Source organism: Phycodurus eques, chromosome 5 (assembly GCF_024500275.1).
Source record: "Phycodurus eques isolate BA_2022a chromosome 5, UOR_Pequ_1.1, whole genome shotgun sequence".
Taxonomy (NCBI): domain Eukaryota; kingdom Metazoa; phylum Chordata; class Actinopteri; order Syngnathiformes; family Syngnathidae; genus Phycodurus; species Phycodurus eques.
In genome coordinates, this window is record NC_084529.1 from 9,965,547 (window position 1) to 9,975,720 (window position 10,174).

Here is a 10,174-nt window from a genome sequence, read left to right on the forward strand (position 1 = left end):
TGTCTGTTTTAAGAGCTGTATGTCTGACAGATCATGTGGCTACACAAACTACACTCACATACTGTAAATAGCCAGGTCAAAAACAAAAGTTTAGACAATTCCTGACACCCGTAAAACTGATTCCTGTGTGTTGGTCAGCAGAAACTATGATAAGATAAGATGCTTCGTATTTCATACAATGTCATTTTTGTTGGAACCTGACTGATTAATCGCTCCTAACTCAGTCACAGCTCCTGTATTTGTGTATTCACTGCAGAATAAATCAACTGGTGCCTATTTTTTTTTTTTTAACCAAAAAAAAAAATAGGCACCATAATTGTTTAGACAATTCCTGACACCCGTAAAACTGATTCCTTTGTGTTGGTCAGATTTGTGAACAACTCTTATACTCATGGCCCAAATCCGTATGTTGAATAAATAGCTGTTTCAGCTTTTCTTTGGCACGAAATTGATGCAGTGTACTGTATACAGTATCACACCTAGATTTTTTTTTTTATATTTGACAAACCTGTTATGTTACCCACTGGCTTCATACATGTTGTCATTAGATTTACTTCTCATTGACTACCTCCACCAAGTGCGGAAAGATGTGTTTTGTTTACTATTTTTTTGTTTACTATCCGCAAAAATACATTAACTGTGTTCCATTACACTTTTGAGCCGTTGTACATGGGCCAAAGCACAGTGAATCCAGATAGTCGTATTTACATCTTTGGCCTTCAAAGAAAACTATTTTGTGCTCTTTTATGCAACACATGACAACAGTTACCTGGAGGTTGCCCAGCAACAAGTGTACTACTCCCACTGGGACGTGGGCCATAATGGTGCATAAACAGGAACCAGGGGCTTACATGGCTTATAATGGGACCTCTAAGGCAGAAAATATACTCACATTCACACTGCCTCTCTAAAGTTATGCTCATTCCATAGGTTAGAGCATGTTATGGTGCCCATTGAAGCGTGGTTTGCCGCAAACTACAGCATATTAGACAATCAATTACCAATGCTTGCAATTCAAATTCTCTGGAGAATGTTGGGGTAATGTAGTGATAGGCTACTGCCTGACCATTGTATGAACACCCAGCTAGTGGAGCTCTCAAGTGCTTGTCCTGTCTGTTCTGTGTCCAGGTCCAGGAGCATGGCCACATCAGCCCCTGGTCTGCTAGTAGTGTCGATTGTTTCTAGACTGTTACACTAATTTGTTCACTGGCTTTTATGGGACAGTTATGGTTGAGTCCTATAAAAGTGCTGCAAATGTGGCATTATCAGGAAAAACTATCCAAGTCATTCTGTAGATCTGCTGTATGTTGCTTCATCTCCGGGTAGGTACAGTAGATAATGAAACTGTTGTTTTTGTTGTGAAGCTTCATGATGAATCATGGATTATTTATGTTGGCTACAAAATACGTTGTATTGTTTCTCTGTTGAAATTTTTCCCAACAGCCTTTAGAAACAGAACCCACCTTCTTTTGTTTGTGTGTGACTGATTAACTCATGACTGTGGTAAATTTGTTTAAAGGTGAGATTTTTTGTGCCTGTCAGGAACCACATGGTGCCTCCCTCAGTGTTAATGTCTAGTAAGTGACCAAGTGCTCTGAATGGCCACAACACTCCTTCTATTCCTTCCTTTGTCTTGCTGTTCTACCTATTCACAAAGAGGCTGTGTTTACTGTTGCTCATCTTGTAAAGCTTTTACCTTAAAGGTCCCATGTTTTACCAAATCAACTTTTTCTAGTATTTGTGATGTTTTACTGGCTATATGGTGCCTCAGTAAACGTGAAATATGAATTAAAATAGTCCATGCATTCCTGGGCGACAGAGGTTTTTCGGCCGAGAGGCCTGAAATCAGGTCCTTCGGATTTTTCGAGTTTATCTACGTCAACTGGCGAAGATCTCCGCCTACTTCTCCACCACTGAGCCAACGTTGCGCTACCGTGAAGGTAGTACATCTCATTTTCCAATCACTGCCACCGAGGACAAGCGATGCGTGGTAGGGCTGATCGGGGATTGTCATCAGGTGTGCTAGCATAGGAGATGGCATTTTTGTTAACAACTGGAAAATCCAAATCATATCGAAGGCACAACTTTTTGGATTTGGCGGTTGACAGAAACTGGTATGTGATGACATGATGCCCAATCGGGGTAGATGAGGATGAGAATGATATGGAATATAGTAGCTGTACACCAGTGATGAGTGGGAAAGTAAGGGGAAAGGAGAAAAATGGGAGAGAGGATTTCGGAGGGGATAGAATCCAAAAGAGTAAGCGAATTTTGGAGGAAAATAGTTTGGATGAAGGGTGTAGTGAAATTGTGTGAAATGGCCTTGAGAGAGGGATGTAAAATCATAGTAAGGTTCAATAAAGAAGAAATAGATTAGTATACTCTAAGACCGGTAATGCTGTCAAGAAAACTAAAAACAAAGCTTTGGGACGTAGAGGTGGCGAAAACGTTGAGGGATGGAAACATATGCAAAACGGAGGAACAGAAAAATAAAGCTAGTCAAATCGAAAGCATCTGCAAGAAAAAAGTGAGGGACATTGTAGTACTGGGTGAAGAGAAAGCTACCAGACAAGTGATAACAGGGATACCTTTGGATGAGGATTTGGAAAGACTCAGGCGATGTATTTGTCGGGGTAATGTGAGCAGGATTCAAAGATGGTAAAGAAATTGGATTGGGAAAAGGATGGATAGTCTAACGATACACCTTGAGTTCCAGGATGCTGTTCTACCAGTGAGAGTGACAGTGGGGTGTATGAGTTACCCAGTGAGGCTATATAGCCCACCAATGCCTACATGTTATAAATTTCAGAGATTTGTGCACATTGCAGTGGTATGTAAGGGAAAATAGAGATGCTCTAAACATGGAGGAGATCACAGAATCGAGGAGTGTAAAGAGGAGGGGCAGGATCAATGTAACTGCAGAGGTCAGCACTGAGTAACATGGAGGTTGTGAAGTGAGGAAGAAGGCCGTTGAAATAAAGCAGGTTAAACCGTTTAATAACATTAGTTATGCTGAAGCCATGAAAAAAGTACAACAACAAAAGGAAAGGAATGAAACTGATTGGGGGAACAACACAACGATTAGAAAGAGGCCAAATAGAGAAATGAACTGAAAGCTGAAAAACATATTCATTATATATGTAATCAATTGTTCTGACCAGGTAAAACACAAAACTGAAAAAAATTTAATTGTAGAGGGAGCTGAGAAGTTTTTGGGTGTTAAGCATGTAACGTGGGAACTAATAAATAAAAGACAGGAAACGCAAGGGAAATCAGGATGATCAGGAGACAAGAAAATCTGATTATTTTACAATGCAATGTTAGAAGTGGGCAATAATTTAAAGGTTTTATTGAATCTCTACGAAGGAAACCAGAAATTGTATGCTTTTAAGAAACACGGCTTAAAACAACTATTGATTTTGTTATAAACACATGTAATACCATACTACAGATAGAGAATGGGGGAGGGTGTATCTTTTTTTTCCAGCTGCATGGACTTGCAAAATGGTGGATCTGTATGCCTTTGTGCTGGAACAGTTTTGCAGTGCAACAGGGGAGTTTGAAATACTTCCTCTTTTTTTTTTTTAAATTTTGTCATTATTCTGATGTTTATTGAAAATGCAGCCGAACAGAAAAGGGTTTTAGGGAACAGACAATACAGATTGGGATAGAGTCGACAAGGGCAATAGGGGTGCAAACCACAGCAGAACAATAGTGAGACAGTCTAGATATTTGACGCAAGTAACATTACAACAGTGAAATGGTGTTATTTTATGTGGATTGGGGACACCCGATGAGGACATGCAATAACTATCAGAGCCCAACCAAAGCGCTCCGACCAGTCCCAAATGGAGGGGCACAGGTACTGGACCCCACCCCCCACCCAGCGAGCCCCACCGCTGCCATCGCCCCCACCACCCCCGGAGAGCATGCGGACTCCAGTCACCAACAGGGCCCAATGCAGGAGCAGGGAGCAGAGCGCAGAGAGCAAGTCGGAGTGAGTGTCCTCTCGAGCCCGACACTGGCCTCCCACCACAGTATCATTTTTGTGAAACAAGGAATACAATACAGAGTTGTGGGAAAAGGTAAAGATCTGGAGTTCATACCTGTAAAAATTTGGACACGATAAGGAAACATCAAAATAGTTAATTATTACAAACCATGCAATAAAATGTCAATGAAGGTATCAGGTGAGCTTATTGATTACATACAAGGGAAAGTAATCTGGTGTGGAGATTTTAATAGCCATAATACGCTGTCGGGTAACTATAATGATGATAAAGGATTGGAAATAGAAGAAATTATGGAAAATAAAAAATGAGTGTGTCTAAATGATGGAAAGGGTACAAGATTGAATGCCAGAAAGGGTACAGAGTCAGATATACTGCAGATCTAACATTAGTATCAGATTCATTGGCTGGGTTATGTTTGTGGGAAGTGGAGAGACGAACGAGTAGGAAGCGATTATTATCCTGTTACAGTAGAAGTACTGTATGAAGGTATGGGTATAGATGAACAAGAAATAAACAAAATACAAAAACAGGCATTCAATACAGCAGATTGGGATCATTTTAGACATAAGTGATCAAATAATTAAGAAAGTAATACATATTTTTGTCATGCAATTTTAGAGGCAGCAGAGCAGTCAATTAAAAAGAAGAGGTAAGAATAAAAGGAAGATTTTTCCATGGTGGACAAATTATTGTGATAAAGCCATTAGATGTACAAATGAAGTTTTCAGAACGTTAAAAGGAATCATAATGGTCAGAATGTTATTGAGTATAAAAGGCTCCAAGCAAAGGTAAGGAGAACAATAAAAGAGACAAAAAAGGCAGGTTCCTCGAGGATGGATGGAAGTTCGCCCAACCAGTCTACATGTGTTTTGTGGACTTGGAGAAGGCGTTCGACCGTGTCCCTCGGGGAGTTGTGTGGAAGGTGCTTTGGGAGTATGGGGTACCGAACCCCCTGATACGCCTCCCTGGTGAGGTGTTCCGGGAACGTCCCACAGGGAGGAGACTCCGAGGACGACCCAGGACACGCTGGAGAGCTGGCCTGGGAACGCCTCGGGATCCCCCCGGAAGAGCTGGATGAAGTGGCTGGGGAGAGGGAAGTCTGGGCGACCCTGCTAAAGCTACTGCCCCCGCTACCCGACCCCAGATAAGCGGTAGAAAACGGATGGATGAAAAAAAGGAGAATTGGAGGGAATTTTGTAGTTGTAGGAAGGGAAACAGAAATCTGTAAAGTTTAGAAATTTATAAAAAGCATGATTAAAAAATAAATAAAATAAAAAAGGGAGTATGGACATCCAGTCTTAAAAGATGGGGAAATAACAGCAGTGAAAGATGACTATAAAGTAGAAATGTTGGCAAGAACATTTGGTAAAATTCATAGTTCTGATAATGTCGGGGAAGAGAGGAAAATCAACTACCAGCACTATTAGCAACTTGCAGAAAATAAAGCTATACAAAGAAGAAGAGGAGGCTGATGATCTAATAAATGTACCATTTACAAAAACAGAACTTAACCGGGCTCTTGGGAAAGGTACGTAAAATGTAAGCACCATGGATGGAACAAATTTGCTATATAGTATAATGATAATCATAGTGAGATGTCAAAGAACATGCTATTAGAAATGTATAATAAAGTTTGGGAGAGAGGGAAAATACCAAAATGTTGGAAGGAAGCTGTAGTTGTACCAATACCAAAAATACCAAACCCAGGAAGTTATTGATCAATTGCTCTTACATCAAATGTCTGTAAAATAATGGAGAAAATGGTTAAATAAGGCTAACATATTATGTAGAAAACAGAGGATATGTGTTTAAGTATCAAAGTGGATTCAGAAGACAAATAAATACTATGGATCATCATGAGATTAGGATAGCACAGATTAATAAAGTGTCGTGGCAGTGTTTTTGAAATAGAGAAATCTTACTATATGATGTGGTAAGAAGGATTATTAATTAAACTTCAGTACTTTTGGATTTAAAGCTCATATACAGTATATGGGTGTTTATTTCTCCAGCTCAGCGTCTCACCTGCCATTTACCAGCAGATTTACAGCTTTCTGACGGGGAGGACACAGCAGGTGAGGCTGGTGGAGGCCACCTCATCCACACGCAGCATCAGCACTGGGGCGCCCCAAGGTTGTGTCCTCTTGCCGCTGCTCTTCTCTCTCTACACGAACGACTGCACCTCAGCGCACCCAGCTGTCAAACTCCTGAAGTTTGCAGATGACACCACTGTCATCGGCCTCATCAAGGACGGTGACGAGTCTTCATATCGACAGGAAGTGGAGCGGCCGGAGCTGCGGTGCGGCCTACACAACCTGGAGCTGAACACACTCAAGAGTGTAGAGATTATTGTGGACTTCAGGAGGCATCCTTCGCCACAGCTGCCCCTCACGCTGTCCAGCTGCCTTGTGACAACTGTCGAGACCTTCAAGTTCCTGGGAATTACAGTCTCTCAGGACCTGAAGTGGGCGACCAACATCAACTCCTTCCTCAAAAAGGCCCAGCGGCTTCTGAGAAAGCACAGCTTGCCACAGTCCTGTGTTCTTCCATCACAGTCTGGTTTGGTGCTGCTACAAAAAAAGGACAAACTCCGACTGCAATGGACAATCAAAAGTGCTGAAAAGATTGTCGGTACCCCCCTACTCACCCTTGAGGACTTGCACGCTGCCAGAACTAAGACAAGAGCGTGCAAAATCCTCTCGGACCCTCCACATCCCGGTCACCAGCTCTTCCAGCTCCTTCCCTCAGGTAGGCGCTACCGATCAATGCAAACTAGAACTAGCAGACATTCCAACAGCTTCTTCCCTCTAGCAATCAACTTCTTAAACACCTAACCTACAATTCCATTACATCATGCTGGCAATTTTTTGTCTTGAGTTTGTTGTCACATTTCTGTGGGGCCAATTATATATTACTCGTGCACTCACTGTAGTAGTCTCGCCACGCTGCACTATTTGCATATCTGTTGTTGACCAATACTGGCCACTCATGCCAGAGTAGTATCTGCTCCATTTGCACACTTACTGAGGAGTATCTGCAACATTTGCACAATCAACATTGTCCCAGATTATCGCACTACTAGTCACTTCAAACTGCATACACTCCTTGAAGTCTCGGCGCCCTTTGCACAATGGTCATTGCACCGGACTATTGCAATATTAGTCTCTCGAACTGCTCTAAGTGCTAGAGGACTCTGCATCTTTTTGCACAATTGTCAAAAAAAAATAATAATGTACCGGCATAACCAGATAACTAGCAACCCTTTATTGACTGTTTTTTGTCAATGTCTTTATGTCTCAAAAGTGTTCTCTGTCAATTGACTGTCTGTTGTTGTACTAGAGGGGCACCAACTACCGGAGACAAATTCCTTGTGTATTTTTTGGACATACTTGGCAAATAAAGATGATTCTGATTTGATTACGGGCCTTTTTGTGTCCTTGATGTAAAATTTTAAGAAAAAATATATTTAAATAAATTTTTTCAATAACCAGCAGTGGGCATGCCTAATTATAAGTGTTCTCTAAAATTTCTTGTGACTAAATTCCTTAAAATATAATAGAATTAATGATTTCTCATCATATGTACAAAACATTTCAAATTCTGTCTTTTATTTTTACTAAAATATGTCTGTCCCTTAAAGTTGCTGTTATTACCGCCACATTGACCATTTTCAGATCAATAAAGTTTATTCAAAATCTGATTCTTTAATTCCCTGTGTCATTTTGTCTTGTCAGTCGATCACATGCTCAGGCAGAGAGAAGTCAGACATTTTGATAACTGGAAGAGTAAGTTTTTTCCTCATTTGTTCCCTTAGGTCACATAATATTTTTTATTGTATGTCATTACCAAACGACTTGCTCATATGTTTAAAGAGTTTCCTGTAAAAACTGGATAATCATATAAAAATGTTATACAGGACTAGCTAGCTAAAAAAAAAAAAAATAAGCTAACTCTACCAGCATAGCACAGTTACCTAAAAACTTTGAAATCTCATTACCATCACGTCATTACCATCACAAGATTAATCAATATACCATTGTGGCGGTAATGACATTTCTCTAGGGAATCTGACAAAAAGACCAAATTTAATCCTTAAATCAATATATATGGACATGAACAGTTTCTGAGTCACAGAAAGATGACAATTAAGGTAAGGTATGTATATATAGTTTTTGTGACATTTTATTTTTGAGAAAAACGAAAATCAAGTTCCCGAAATCAAATAAACACCCATATATAGATGGATGAAGGATTCTTTTTTTTTTAATGACAAGAAAGACATTCAAGAAAAATTGTTACAGAAAATGGAATGCCTCAAGGTAGTATAATTAGCCCTGTGATATTTTCAATAATGATTAATGATATGTTTATGGAATTGGATAGTGGGATGGGAATATAACTATTTGTAGATGATGGATTTGGATGAGGGGAAGGAATATGGAATTTATTGTAAATGATAGAAGGAGCTATTAAGAAAACTGAAGAATGGTAAAATACATGGAGTTTTAAATGTTCTATAGACAAGGTGAAGACAATGTTTTTTACAAGGAAAAAAGTGAAGTTAAACTAGAATTGTATAAACAAAAGTTGGAAAGGTGTAACAATGTAAATTTGGGGCTTTAATGGTTTGATGAAAGGCTGACATGGGCAGTGCATATTCAGAAGGTAATGTAAAAGTTATAAATATTATGAGGTGTTTGGTCGGCAGTGAATGGGGGGGAGGGGCAGACAGACTATCAATTAAAGCTATATATTGTGGACTAATAAAATCAGTCTTGGATTATGGTAGTGTGGTATATGGATCAGCAACAAACACATCTCTCCAAAATTTAGATAAGATTCAATATCACGTACTGAGAATATGTACAGGGCAATAAGAACAACTCCAACTGCAGCTCTGCTGGTAGAGATGGGTGAAATGCCACTTAGCACTTCGAAGAACACAGCATTAAATTATTGGGTTAATTTACAGGGTCATGAACAAGAACATCCCACACAAGGTGTATTAAAGGCATGTTAGGAAAAGGAAAATAAATAAATAAAACGGGTTGGATGGATGGCAACAAAGAAAGCAACATAATTTAAAATACACCGTTAGCAGCAATACCTACTTGGATATTACCAGATGCAAATGTAGATTTCACACTTTTAGACAACTAAAACAAATGAAACATACAACAATATATAAACAATTACTATAGTTACTTACAGATTTACACAGATGCGTCAGTAAGTACAGCAGGTAAAGTAGGAGTTTCATTTGTCATTCCAGAATTTGATATAATAGGAGCAAAAAGGGTCAATTAGGGGGTGTCAGTTTATACAGAGGGAAATATTAGCAATTTTGTTAGCATTGCAATGGGTAGAGGAAATTAAACCACTGTTCAGATTCTAGTTCATCACTATATAGTTTGCAATGGAGCCGAACAGAAGGGAGAAAAGATATTTTAATAGAAATACAAGAAGTACCTTTTAGAATTTAGGTGATGGTAGTAGTTAGTAGTATTTTATATGTGCCAGCACACAGCGAAATAAGAGGAAATAAGTTGGCAGACAAGGGAGCAAAAGAGGGCACAAAAAGAAGCAAAGAGAATTCAACTTAGTAATACAGAAATGAGGGCTGGTATCAAACAGAGAACAATGAATAGGTGGCAAAACCAATGGGAGTAAGAGGAAAAGAAGATGACATTACATAATACAAAGGAAAGTTGGTGAAATGAGGCAAGCAGGAAAAAACAAGGGAAGAAAGAATAATGTCAAGAATGAAATGTGGACATACTGGGCTGAACAGCATTCGGAGACAAAGTTCAGAAATGAAGGAATATGACTTACTATTGCAATTTTTAAGAGAAATAGATGTAATTAGAAGTATTATTATTATTAATCAGTTTATTTGAAAGGGGACAATGCAATTTCATAAAACACATGAAATACACATGGTTAAAAAAATCCAGAATTAGCCAGAAGGCTAGCTTTCATCTGTAGTCCCCTGGCCATGATGTAAAAAAGCAGTAAAATACATCGACAAGACAATATAATACAGGATACATAATCAAAGACTTACTACACTATTAAGAGAGAATAAAACCACAAATCATTTGATCATAACAAAAAAACCCATCATAACATACTTGTCTTTTAGTGTTTGCAGCTATCGGTGT